This window comes from Tachypleus tridentatus, chromosome 10, assembly GCF_004210375.1.
Source record: "Tachypleus tridentatus isolate NWPU-2018 chromosome 10, ASM421037v1, whole genome shotgun sequence".
Taxonomy (NCBI): domain Eukaryota; kingdom Metazoa; phylum Arthropoda; class Merostomata; order Xiphosura; family Limulidae; genus Tachypleus; species Tachypleus tridentatus.
The window spans coordinates 128,596,647-128,611,642 of NC_134834.1; the positions used below are offsets into that span (position 1 = coordinate 128,596,647).

Sequence of the window (14,996 nt, forward strand, 5' to 3'; positions counted from 1 at the left end):
CTGAGTAATACTTTTGTTATTATGTTTGTTATATTATTAACATTGAAAAACAGGTTATTAAATAATTTATTTCAATCCTTTAACCTCTTCTCAACATAATAAATGTTCTCTAGTACTATTATGTGACTAAATATAAATTAAGTATTGTTAACTTAAATGCTACAGCTTATTTATTTAAAGGAAATTAAAGATTTATATCTTCACCCAAAAAATGTTATAATGATAAGTCATTATCTATTGTAAAAATTTTACAATTATCTGTATCTAACTTAGGTAATGATTATACAACACATACTTACTAAACAAATAATAAAAAGGATATATATAGAACATGGTAAGACAAAAGACCCATTACTACCACAGTCAAATCCTATAATATTAAGAATGTTGTTTTAAAGGTCTCTAAAACACTGATCAGAAACTTTGGGCTACTATTTTACCAATGATTAATGGGAATGACCATCACATTAAAATACCTCATGTCTCAAAGATCAAGCATATTCAGTGACAGATTGCAAGTGGGTTACTATTGGGCTAAATTTTATGTTTGAGAAAAGCAAATCCATAATATGTCATGAATGAAATACAAGTTCAAAAGTAAAGAAAGCTTTCTACATTAATATAAAGAGTAGCTAACTTAGTAGTGAAAAAATAAAACAAACATGTAATACATAACTTTAAAAACTCAAATAACTTCACTACTTTCATCACTAAATACAGGAACAATTTTATTCTAGAACATGTATATGTAATGCAGTTATTTCCATATATACAACAGCAAAAACTGAACAGCAAGTTTGTTTGTACAACCTTTCATAAAACAATGTCATGTTTCTTGCTATTCAGAAATGTCCATTTTACTTAAAAGGTTTTAAAATAAATTTTTCATGCATGATAAGTTCAATCTTTACCTTTATCAGAGCAAGTATAGATCAAATTCAACTAGACGTTGTTGAGAATGTTTCTCAAATATGTGACATGGAATAATATAAAACTGAATCAGCTCTTACAAGCAAAATGAGTTTTTTTTCATACTTTGAAATGTATTGAAGTTCAAAAGATACTAACAGTATATGTTTTAGGCTATTGAAAGTCATTTTAGACTACTTAGTGGTACCTCAAATATAAGTTACATACAATTATATTTCATACTTATGCTTTAAAACATTCATAGTGAACTACAAAATACATCACGCCATTCAGTTTTGATGAGGCACAAGTTCCATCTGAGAATCTGTCTCTTTCACTCTTCTCTGCATTTTCATTATCATCTGATTGTTTATTTATACCTCCAGCCACATCATTATATTCCACCTTGAATAAATTTCAAAGAAAATTAATGGAAAATAAAATTATACATTTCATTTTACATTGCACATAATAATATTCAAAACCAATAAATTACAAGCAAACACTGAAGTTGAAACAACAAAAGCTAGCTTTAATAAATTTAAATTAACTGTCAAATCAAGAAAATTCCCTAATTTATGAAATGCCTCTGCTTATTTTGAAGCAAAGCTATACTGAATATTCACAACCTTAGATTCATGACTACCAAAAAATAGCTTGTCATTGTCTCGCAAACTTTTTACTCATACTTCTAAACTTTTGTTTTATGGAACAATTTGTAAAAAGAAAATGATAATTATAATTACAGGCAATGAAACTCACAGTTTCTAGCAAAAAAAAATATTTTTCAAACAAAGAGTAATAAATACCTTGAATCTACAAATTACAGAAATGTAGCCTCATGAGGTTAACCTAATCTCACTCAAATTATATATTTTCTTATTATCTCAGCTCAATAAAACTGTAATGTCACCTGGTGCACCTGCTGTTCTGAAAAGAAAAAAAAAAAAGTCTGGAAGTGAGGGAATGGGATGGAAGAAAGTCTGATAAACTTTTGTGAATTTCTGTTTAATGCTTGAATAAAGTTGTTGGAAAGGTTCACAAGGATGATGGCATTGTAGAAGGTCCAAAGGAAAATTTATCCTCCACTAGGAAACAACAGGATAGAAAAATAAAAATATGAGATCATACTCAGATACAGAATGCTCAATGATCATCAAAAACGAGCACAATTTTTTCTTTGCTTCTCAAATAATGCAAATTAACCTTCAACATAAACTATATTTTAATAAACAATATTCTAGTACTACACAAGGAATTTGAGGATATGTAACAAGAATTAATTTATTTTCACAGGAAAACAAAACAGCATAATACAGAGTAGTCACTTAACTTTTCCCTACTTTTCTACATATTAATTTATTGCATCTTACAAATACTAACAAAGTGAAATCTGATGCACATATACAGCAATTTAATTTCACAAAATAACAAAAATAAAAGACCGACCATGGGGATTTAAATTATTAATTTACAAGAATAAGACAACTAAATATAATTTCTTTGGTCATATTATACATTTAATTCATGTCTCCTGAATAATGAATAATACTTTAGATTTTCTGGGGCAAATTATTTCACACACTAGCAAGTTTGATATTTTCTTTTGGCTTCCTTATTCATCAGTTTAATTTTGGTTGAGAGTTGTTTCTATTTCAACTTTCTTCAACCAGGAGCTATTATACCATGCAATTTTATGTAGTTCTAAAGTTCACATTACAATTAAGAAATTGGATGTTGTGCAATTGCACTTTTACATGCAAATCCCAGATACCTGCTAAAGCAATAAATTTTAATAACAATTGTACATCACATTTTATGTATAATAATGGATGTTACAATAAAATGTAGACTTCAGCATCTTCAGATAAAATTTTAAGAGAAGTTTCCTTCACATCTAATACAAAAGTGTACAATTTTACTAAAATTTTCATTAAATCCAAAAATGAACTTTTGTATCCCAAAGTTCAAATAACAAAAATACATAAGATAATGCTTAGAACTTAGAACCCTCTAAAAGACTTTACAATATTGTATACATTTTAACCCATTGTTTCTACAGCTCTGAAAAATTCTTTAAAATAGTCCCTACTCTCAACACAATATCAAGCTTGGATGCACAGACATAATATGCACGTGCAAACATAAAAACCTATCTAACCACATAAATAACTTACAAAACTTCCACGTACAAAATGTACTACATGAAGCATCAATCAAGATTTGTAAGTTTTAATAATTCAATTACATAAGTGCAGTCAATTTGTTGAGATTAATTATCACACTTGGCAGACTCTGTTTAACAAAACAAGAAGAGTATTCACAACACAATACAATTAGAACTAATACATAACAAACTACATAAACTACTTCCAATGTGAAATGAGCATGATGGGATTTGAATGCAAACTTCAAGAAATTACTTATTATTCTCTGTTACTTATTTTAACAATAATCTTATTTTCCATTCCATTACATTATTTTTCCTTTTCCTGGTTTATTAGGGTAACCACCCTAGCACAAATAGTTGTAAATGTTAAATTGTATTTTTGATATATGCATATCTATCAAATGGTTGGGAATTCTCTATAATGAACTAAACAAGTGCTAAACATGTCACCCATTGCACCATGACTTGCAACTGCAGCGAGAAACCACTGCATTAACATTGCATGCATTATCAACATAAAGTGCAATCAACATTGGTATATTCTCAAAGATTACATAAATTCAATTTTAAATGTTAATGCTGACAAAGGAAGCATTAACAATAACTTTTGTGGACACCATCTTTTGACTTGTACATATAAATTAAAAGTAAAGTATGAAAGATCAAGTTATAATACAAAAAAAAAAGTTTAAAGCATAGATCTAAGGCCTATATTTAGTAGCCCTCAGAATGAATTTTAAATGCTTTTCTGTAGAACTTTCCTCAACCTTACTTTTAGTCATGTGGTTTGAAAATGATGTTTTCTAAAATAATTACTGTTTTAATGTTGTAACTTTTCTTCATTTTAGTTGTTTAATTTCAATCTTGTTCCATGACTGAATTTACTTTTACATGCACATCTTTAATAATGATAAATGGCTTATTGTGGGTGATAACTCACAAATTTACATAGTACCCTAATTGTTATTACATATATTTAATTACACACCTTTCTCCTTCTGGTATCATACTGGCATCTCCATCTTTCTTGTGTATATCCTGCTCCAAAACAATTTTGTTGGAACTCTTTTCAAATGACTTGCAAGTCTCTTCCAGAGACATTGTAACCTTGAAGTCTTTACATGCCCACAGATCATCTGCAAAAAAATGAGTAATATCCACTTCTAGTAGGTTTTCCTGGCAGATTCCATCCACAACTGCTTCAACATCTTGTTTTTCAAGGTGGTGACCTTGATTTACCTAGGTAAATCAGCAAAAACAAAAAACAAAACATGAATTAAACATCTGCATAATCTTCAACTAAAAAATGTTTTTTAAGTTGTATTTGTATTTTAGCATGCATATTACTTTAATTGACAATAAAATAGTATTGTAAACATTAATTTTAAGTTTCACACACATATAAATGATATTTCGCCGGATTCCGTCATCATATATATATATATTTTACTTAATAAAAATTAGCAAACCAAATCTGAAACATCAAAAACTAAAGCACCTAAAGTTGAAGGGGAAAAAAACATCAGTGAGAAAGAGATATAGCATCTTCTAAATGTGACATTCTCATCTGAAGTTGAAGTTTCAGCTAACGTTTAAATAGCTCTGACAGAAACACTACAAAATCAGGTGGAAATGTAAAGGAAAAAAATCTCTCTGTTGGTTATAAACAGGAGTTAAAGAGTAGTATGTGGGACTAGATAAGAACTTTTAAAAGATGTGGGAGAAACCACTCTATGATTTTACAAGATACCTACTTTTATGAATCTGCTAAAGGTGCAAAATTCTTATTTCATATTTAGCTTGTATGTATTTCAAATTTGCGTTTCTAATTAGTTGGCTACTTGTACATGTTGTATGGTGGGCATAATAAAATATTAACTGAGCAATAAGACAACTAGACACAACAAAATCAATATTTAACTTTTTTCTTTACATTTCCTTTTAAATTAAGAAATTAATATATATAAAATACTAAACTATAAATTACAAGCTATGTCTTGATGACAACTTCATTAACATCTGTAGTAAAAATGTTGCTTAATAAAATTTTGAAATAATGCTCAAAATTTGACTAGTGTACTTTGATCCACTTAGTGAAAAAGGTTAAACATGTACTTTTGTAGTCACAATTTATTCGAAGACATTCTTTGTGAACACACATTTATCAACAACAATGTGAATACCAACTGTTGTTGATACATCAAGACAAAGACATACTGGTAAATTGCAAAAACATATGATCATGTCTCAAATAGTCAACTTCTTCAAAACCACAAAGGATCTGGACGTATTCAACTCTATCATATGAAGAACACTACAAAAAATTATCACATGATATCTGAGTGTTAATACTTTCTCACTCTTTGAAAATGTATTTCTGATAGGTACTTATCTTCCTCCCCTCACCTAAATCTTTCTTAATCCTGGTCTGCCATTTAAGCATTGTTAAAAAATATTTTGTAAAACTGCACCAATCAGTTTTGCACCATTTCAGAATATGTGCTGATAATGCGACTACTTCTCATCAAGCATACAGGTAGCTCCCTCAACTATTCAAGAACAATCCTAACTTTTAAAATTGTGCAGGCACAAACTATAAACCCAAGAATCTTAGTGAGAGGAAGGGTGTAAAAGTAGATGAGAGAATATAAGTAGTTACTGGGAGTATGTTTTCAGATTAAGAAAGTGTTAGATTCTGAAACATTACAACCTTCCTCTCACACACTGAAGCTGGAATCATACATTGCCAAGTTGGAAGGACTAGTGAAGGTACATCAATCGAGTACACCAAACTGAAATCAACTGCACTGAAAGAACAGGTATACTAGAATATGAAAAGAAAGTGTACTGATGGGATACCACACTATTTCTGGAACAGGAATAAATAGTGATATAATTGGGTCTGAACTGAATTGACAGGCACAATAAAAGATATATAGCACTGAATCACTATAGGAAATACTGGATAACTATGACAAGATACAGTAAGGAGTTGAGAAAAATAGGAAGGCTTGTGTGTATGCAATGTTAAGGAAAGTGCCTTTGGTTACATTTGTTTATGCCAAGTGTCGTCAATCTGGAAAAAACATCCAGTGGAAACACCTCATATAAGACTTAGCAATAAAAAAAAACATCAGGGTGAAGTGCCCTGGACATGTAGGATTCATAACTAGACCTCTGTCCACATCAATTATAAGAAACAAGATGCAATACCAAACATAGTGACAGTGAGTTGTATCATAATGCCAGTAAATGAGCTAGAGAAAAAGCAGCAATAAGTAGCTAGGGCTTGAAAAGCACAAAATGTATTGGATAGGCCAAGTGCAGTTTGCCTAAGCAAAAAACATCCAGAAGTGCCTTGCATAAGAAACATATGATCTGTTCAGTCAAAAACATCCAGGAGCAGCATCTTGATACTGAATATTATTGTACAATTCATTATTTTGTACTGTAACCATAAGAAAAAACTACAGCTCTCTTTTCACTTAGTGGATACACATGGGCTAGAAAGTGGTTTTCCAACACCCACTCGAAAGAAGAAATCTTTTATGACCTACCACTCTGACAAGTTAGAACCAGAAGTGGTAAGGACTCCCATTCTCCACTAGAAGAAACGTAGCAAAGAAGGAGGCCAGAAGAACAACACACTGAGGACAGTGCAATGGGGTGTGCATAATTCCCTATTTGAAAAGCAGATAAAGCCTGAGTGGGGATGGGCAGAAAAAACAACATACATACATACATTACATTATGTGAGGAGAGAGATACATATACAAGCTGCCAGTAGTTTTACAGACTTACAGAAACATCCCATATCAATATAATTATTGAATTCTAGTGCAAGTATAACATGGAGCACATCTGACCATATAAGAGACTGTCAGCATGCGAGACCCTGAAATACATTATTTATCAACTAAAATATGTGTGAAAAGTAATATTCTGGTCTAGCACAGTCAAAGGTGATGAGACGTGTAGAATCATCACAGAAGGCAAACAATACCTATCCTAGGTCATGCATATAATGTGCAACAAACGTGTAGTGAGGTATTCACATTCGAGCCTGAATGATATCCTCCAAAGACTGGCAAACAGATAAAGTGATAGTTATATGATGAGAAGAAACATTGTGTTATTGGCGACCTTCTACGGACAAACCAATAAGCAATCATACAAGTTGATAAACTTAACCAGTGAGTACAATGGGGACATAGGAATCCTTGGAATAAATAGACAGAAATAACAACATGAATCGAGGTATTATGGACCACACAACATCTTAGGGAACAAATGGACAAAAGAAGTTTACTCTGTAACAGCTGATACAAACAAACTCTGATCAAACAACCAGGCAAAGAACTGGGAAATAAGATATACAAAAGGACAGGAAGGATGAAAGCCACAGCAAATGGACCAAGATATGAAGAAAACCACTGCCTCTGGTATAAAGACAAGGAGAAAGGAAGAATGGAATGGAAGAGGAAAGATGCTACATGATGAGCAAGTCGATGCTGATGCAAAAGCCACATGAGCAAGTGGAATTCAGTGACAATGGTATGAACTATCTGATTACAATTGTCAGAGGAGAGACTGAGACAAAGGAAAGGCCAGGGAATGTTGCTCCAGTAAAGGCGAAAGTAGAGGGAACCATGTCTGAGCAGGCCAATACAGAGTAGTGAGAAAGAAAAAAGTTGTCATCTGGATAAGGGGAAAAAGACTCTGAAGAAGAGTCTGATTTGAGTGCAGATACATAAGTGAAGACTACTAGGTAGTTCTAGTAGGCCCAGTGAAGAAGATTCATAGTCTGAAAATAAAGATCTAAATTTAGTTATCCTTGCTTAGTGATATAGCTGATAACAGTGGAATAATCAGTTTGAACCACAAATCCACCTGGCAAACCACCTTGCAGAGGAAATAATACAGAGTCCAATAAACTGCAAAACGTTCCAGGATATATCAAATGGAAAGAAGTCTCCTCAATAAACAACCAACCAGAAATCTCTTGGGAATTGAGGAAAGCTCCCTCACCCAATCCACACTTGGTATATGAAGATAAGCAACCATCATGATTTGATCATTCAGAGTTCCAGGGAAAAAAACCCTCTTGTGAGTGAGAGGTAATACTCCATGGTAAAGCACAGTGACTTCAGTTAAAAGTTCAACTTGGACAATTCTATAACAGGTCTCCAAACATCTGTCTTTTGAGGGACAACAATTAGATGGGAATTACACTCAAGGGGAATGAGTAACACCCATTTGGCAGCCCCTTTGTGTAGTAAATCTTGAACAGACCAATCTGAAGAAAATGATCCCAAAGAGGAGGAAGGAAGGAAATAGATAGATAGGTAGAAACCTTCAGACAGAACTTAGAGCCCACTAGAATTGTCATGAAGTACAGCAATATAAATTAATAAACAACATTTGACATACAAAACCATTATGGAACTTATATGTTAAAAACAATTATCAAACTTACAAGTTCACTAAAGAAAAGGATAAAGGACACAACAGAAAAAACCTATCTTGGAGGAAAAGACAACAAGTTAACAATAAGAAAATTTGACTCAAATTTCATTAGTAATGAAAAACGAAATTACAACTTAATCCTTTTGCTACAGGCTCAGTATAATATACACAAGTTCTACACATTTGCACATGTCAAGTATTTATGCTAACTTTTGACACAACGCTCATATCTTCACTAAATTAGGTAGGTATTTTGAGTAAAGATTACAGGTATTTTGTATAAAAGAGATCAGATTTTTTTTTATGAAATATTTATGCTAAAGGATTTGTTAGTGGAAATAGGAGGTCTGTTTTGTTACTAGTCTGACTACAATGTGTTAAGATCTGGAAATTTTTTTTATATCTCAGTGGTTGGTTGGTTGATTGTTTTATATAACAAAGGAGCTAGGCTATTCTACCTTTAACATCCGGAAAAAGGTAAAATTAAAGTAAATGTAGTAAAGTTCATAAAAGGACATGAAAGTATTATAACAAAACAGCAAGTAAAACATAAATAGCATAAAACCAATGTTTACATCTAGTCTACAACGTTAAGAGAAAAACTACGAAATAACAAAGTCAACGAGCTGTCTGTAGCATAATAAGTAATTATCATAACCCGCCAAGAAGACTAACAGGTAAGTACAAGAACCACCGTCAGTCACCTGTTGTTGGCCTTCCAGTCCTGGTTCTGGGATATGTGTCATTACAGCCACTATCAAAAAGTAGGTAATAAAAGTGTTAAAAAGACATGTAGCAAAATTGAATAAAACTCATTAGACGAATGATCAGTAGTTTAAACAACAGCATTAGTCACCTGAAATTGGCCTTTCCAGTTCTGAGATTTAATGTTATGGCCATTTTCTAATTTCAAATTGAACTAGAGAGATTGTGACTCTTAAAGTGGAACCACAATAAAAAGATTAAATGAAGAAATATAAAACATTTAAATGACATTAAAAGATTAATGGCTGTTAAAACCTAAAAACATTATCAAGGTGGACAGTGTCACCTTCACCAATAACACTGTCTAATGTTATGGAAAAACCTTGGGACAGAACTTTATGTTTAAAATAGTGCCGTTGAGAGTCATAAGGGATGGCAAGAGAAGTACACATGTAGCTTATAGTAATCTGAGTGTTATACAAAATACACGCCGGTTGCATCAGTTCCAGATAAAGGAAGCGATGTGTTAAAAACTGCGACCAATGCGTAGTCCAGTCAGAACAACTTCCTCCTCCGAGACCTTACGGAAGCAAGGCAGCCAACTCCACTATAGGGTTTTATTTGGAAAATAAATACTGATGAGAGAGAAAGTTCCATATCAGGTTTTCTTTAATCGTTTTTTTCAACATGCATTACTCTTACAAGTAAACCTTCAACTTCTTACAGACATCTAAAATATAGTAGTATCTTTTAACATCAAACAGTTTACATAAAACTTACCATCATGTCCAACTTCTGTCAGGATTTTTTACAGTCTCATGAGACGTGTCCATTTTCCCCATACTTGGAAGCAACCAGATTTACTTCTCCCTGTCCCCACCTACATTAGGACGGACAATCTTGTGACATGTGCCCATCTTCACCACACTTACAACATCCTGTTAAGATGGTTAAAGGAATACTATGTAACTATATGCATGTATTGTCACCCCAACTGAAAATAAATTAAAACTTAAGACAGAATTTAAGAAGAATATAATGTTACATATTTTCATGTTGATTTAAAAAATTTATAATAATCTATATTAGTGTTTGCAAGTTGAAAGGATTAGATAGATTTGATACATTCTCAAACTAAGGAGTCCTGTTAAAGCAGAAATTTAAATTCTAACAAAGTAACAGGATGCAGAAACTAAAACCATGTTCAAAACAACTTACAAAAAATTTTCCCCAGAAAATTTAAATGTAAAATGATGAGCCACAGTGAACCCTGTAATAAAGATTGTATTGTTCTATAATTCTGTGTAAAAACTTCAAAAAAACTTAATTAATATACTAGAGGAAATGAAGCTACTTCAATATCACTCACTACTCATGTCTAACCAAAGTGACATGTAACGTTGCTCTTTTAGCACACTCATGTTTCTATGCTTGACAGGTTACATAGTTATAAAATCTTATATTAGTAGTTTTAACATTCTAAAGTCTGGGCAGCATCCAGCCTAATCAGGTAAGGATACTGATTCTAACCTAAGTATCTGCAAGAGCTAAGTCATTAGAATCAATAAGTTAATAGAATTCCCAATTTTCAAATATGAACAACTTTAGACAATAAGCCTTGCTATTATGAAATTTTCTGATTAACACCATTTTAAAATCACATTTAACATGAAGTGAACTAGTAGCCAGGAATCTGAACAAAGGGAGAAGAATTTACACTTGGAAGACCTCATTATATATCAAGATCCTTATCAGATACCTGCCAAAAGGTCTTTTACTGGAGACAGTAACATGAGACTACTTTTAAAAGTCTGCAAGAGCAAGAACTTGAGGTAGACACCCTCCTGACACTGGTCTTTTCCATGAAAGTCCATGGAATGGTAGATGCAACTTAGATAAATATAATACCAAGGATACCCCAAGCAACCTTGCAGAAGACCCTAACTTGACAGTGAGGACAGGTAATGCCTGGGCAAAAGGATTGACCACTTTTTTTATTATGTATTATTACCCTAAACCATATGCAAATTTTGGAAAATTCATATACATTAGGAGGAGGCAACTCCAGCTGTCTGGCAGGATCCAATGAAAGAGAAATGGGTGCTGAAAAAGAAAATATACTTACCCTACTCAAAGGCAGTGTGAAGATTGAAAAAAATAGATTAGAGTTAAAACTCAGCAGGAAATAAAGCAGGTTTTATGAAAGACATGTGAGAATCATACACATGTACTAACATACAGATAATATCCAAACTGAAGGAGTTGGCTTATCCACACTGTAATGGTAGCGAGGCAACGAATCTAGACAATGAGGGTCCAACCGTAGAATAAAAAAAAATATAGCAGGAGCCCTTAAAATACGTAATGCGTGCAAAATAACACCAAGACAAGATGCAGAAGATGAGTCTGATATATAGGAAAGAAACAGAGGGAGGGAAATAGGATGAAAAGTACAATCACCATTCCAAGTAACAGAAGTCTTAGAAAAGAAGCCAGGTCTGGGTAAAGTAAGTACAAGTACAATGTAAGACTGTGAAAACACTAATGATATTAAAATCAGACCAATGGAGACCATAGGTAAGGAGATGGAAATATGTCTAGAAGCCAATAATTAAACAGAGCATGTGTCAGAGAATATAAAATCATTGTCAAATCCTTTTCATAAAATGTAGAATTAAGTTAACAAGACTTAATTTATAAAGTCACATCCAATAATCACTAGAGTGAACATTGATATCATAGTAAAAACATTAAAAAGGATTGATTAAATCACCATAGAACATTAATAATATAACAAACATAATGGTTAAAAGTTTGCCATTTTTTGGAAAGTAAGAAAAAAGTATGTGCAAGTTTATTAATAAGTGTATTTTAAGACAGGCAAATTTATATGAAGATAAATGTATAACACTAGATAACATAATTATGATTTTTAGAAACTTTCCAAATCTGAAATTTAAATTTGTGTTGAATAGGGATCTTCTTTCAATTAACTAATAATAAGAATATTGTTGTATATTAAAGAACATGGGATCAGTATTGTATCTGTACAATCAATATTGTTTTGTTAATGCACACAATAATGTTATTTCTTGATTTTATGATTTTCAATCTGTATATTTAATTTTTTAATTATGAAACTATTCAATCATTATTTTAATTTTATAACTTTGTAAAGATTTCTCTGTATTAAATAGTGTTACATTGTTTTGAAACTATGTAACATTTACAGTGTATTATGTTGCTTTTGTAATTTGCAGTTAATAAAATTGTTATATTCAACAAAACACTTGAAGGACATTGATTAGCAAAGAAAAATGTTACAAAGCTCACCAGGTTTGTGTTTTTTAGAGACCTTTAAGACAACATTCTTAATATTATAGGATTTGACTGTGGTAGTAATGGGTATTTTGTCTTACCATGTTCTATATATATCCTTTTATTATTTGTTTAGTAAATATGTAATGTATAATAATTACCTAAGTTAGATACAGATAATTGCAAAACTTTTTGAAGGAAGATATTTCGTTGGGTGTGTGTACATAATCCTTTCCAGTAACCTTAAAAATAATTAACCTCTTGTGACATCTGAATAATCACCAGTGTGGCTGAATCTGCTATAATATCCAGGTTTGAGAGGAAAATAAAAATTCACATACACATGCCTTAATAAAAGGTGTTTTCCATGATATCTTGCAATGTTGACTTATTGTCAATTATAAGCTTGTTTGCTATTTGTTAAGACGGTTGTAATTCTATTCCTTTTTATGGAAGGCTCAGCCAACTTCTCACTATATTCATTGATTAATAGACAAGTTCTTTTCAGTGAATTTTATTTTGATTAAAAAGATTTGCATACCTGTAACTAAAATTGTCCTTTCTAGCCTACCTAAATTCAATTTAATTTATTTTAGTGTTTTCAGTTACAACAAGAAACAATTTAGATTTAATTTTTTGAAGTATAGTGAATTTTTTTTTTAAATTTTGAATCTATTTTTTTATTGATTTGCTTTTATAATATAAAGATTTTCTGCATTAATAGAAATGTATAAATATGTATTATTTCTCTTTTGTGAAATTGCAATAAGATTGAAAATATAATAACAAAATAAAAAAATTATTTTGTATCTATTAAATAATCTTCAGACAGTTTGTTTTGGATATATTTTGTTAGAGATTTATGCATATTTATTTTACCAAGACCTAAACTCAACTTCATATTGTTAAATTTTCTTGTGACAGAATTTTATTATTCTTAAAAAATAAATATCAGTGAAAGTAAGGGAGAATGGTTCTTAAATGTATTTATATCTATTTTCTTTGTTATCTTCGTTAATTTGATTTTATAAAATGTTAGATAAGTTTTTGAAAGATAAGCATTAGTGTTGCAATTAAATTTAGTAGAAGGTTCTCGAAGCTAAACTTGCTGTTGACTGTATAGTTGGTTGATTGATAAAATGTGTATCTGGTTTATATGATTAAAATCAACTAGAAAAGGTTTTGACATAAACATGAAAAAGAGCAAGTACTTCACCAACTACAATGTTATACTTTTCTTCACTATTTGTCTTAAATGTTTAAGTTCCAACATTATCCTTTTATTGATTTTACATTCTGTAAACAAACCAACATAGCCTATTTTGAGAAAATTCAGTGCTGAATTTTATTTTTGATGAATTTCAATAATAAGAAATGGACACTCTAGTTAAACAGTGCTAATTACTGGGCATCTTTTCAAGTTTTAAAGTTCTTTATTGTATTTTGAACTGTTTTTTAAAAGTCTTGGTCATTTTTAATAAAATATATTCAAAATTACTGTTGATCTCAAATTTAACAAAGTATCTAATAATATTCCAACAGGTGTTATTAATTTCCAACTATTGAAGGTAACACTCCAAAGATAATGGTTGCATTTACTAATCATGAAGTTTGTTAAGCTTGATATTTTATACAAAATTCAGGAAATACAAAGTATAACATTTGTCTCCATAAATATTTATCAAATTTTACCCATTTAAAATGTAAAAAATTTGGCATTTTGCCACATATTTTTCCTCTTTGTAATAATGTACACTTTTTTAAACTTTTAAGTTTATTTTGTTTAATCTTTTTAATGGCGTACCATTCCCCAGTGGTCACAATGATATATCTGTGAAATTACATGCAGCTTGCTTTTTTAAATTACAAATTATGTTACCCTGTTCTTGTGCCTTTAGAACCATTTTTATATTATAATTTTACTTACTCTAATCTTAACTAACCTAACAAATATACCTATATTTACATGTCAATTACTTTTACACTTATGCCTAAATAACAAACACTAAAAAAAAGAAATAAAGTACTCAACTAATCTCCTGTTTTCTTGAACTTTTCTATTTGTTAGCTCTGTAACCAAACAAATTTCATACTTTTTTGAGGGGTGGTGGATAAAATAGGGTTGATGTGTTGATGTTTTTGAATTTCACACAAAGCTACTCGAGGGCTATCTGTGCTAGCTATTCTTAATTTAGGACTGTTGGGCTACTCTTTTACCAACGAATAGTGGGATTGACCATGTTTGAATGACAGGGTTGCAACCCACAACCCTCAGATTACTTAGAAGTCGCGACGCCTTTAACACGCTTCACTAAGCTGGGCCCATAAAATGCTAGCATGTTTTGTGTGTAATATTTTACATTACTGATAGTTTCATTACTACCACAATACAAATCTGTGTATTGATTATTGAAGGATCTATGTAGAT

The 14,996-nt window shown here is 31.2% G+C and overlaps 1 long non-coding RNA gene across 4 annotated transcripts; it reads right to left on the reverse strand.

Annotated features, from left to right (window-relative positions):
- Positions 1-1,084: 1,084 nt before the first annotated feature.
- Positions 1,085-10,188, reverse strand: LOC143230282 (uncharacterized). Of its 4 annotated transcripts, none has more exons than XR_013016316.1 (4): positions 10,031-10,095; positions 4,068-4,318; positions 1,719-1,834; positions 1,204-1,314 (listed from the first exon to the last, which is right to left on the reverse strand). It is a non-coding gene; the product is annotated as an uncharacterized LOC143230282 (long non-coding RNA). The 4 variants fall into 4 exon arrangements; XR_013016313.1 differs by having other exon boundaries at positions 1,719-1,839; XR_013016315.1 differs by having other exon boundaries at positions 1,222-1,314; positions 1,823-1,839.
- Between the last annotated feature and the right edge of the window lie 4,808 nt (positions 10,189-14,996).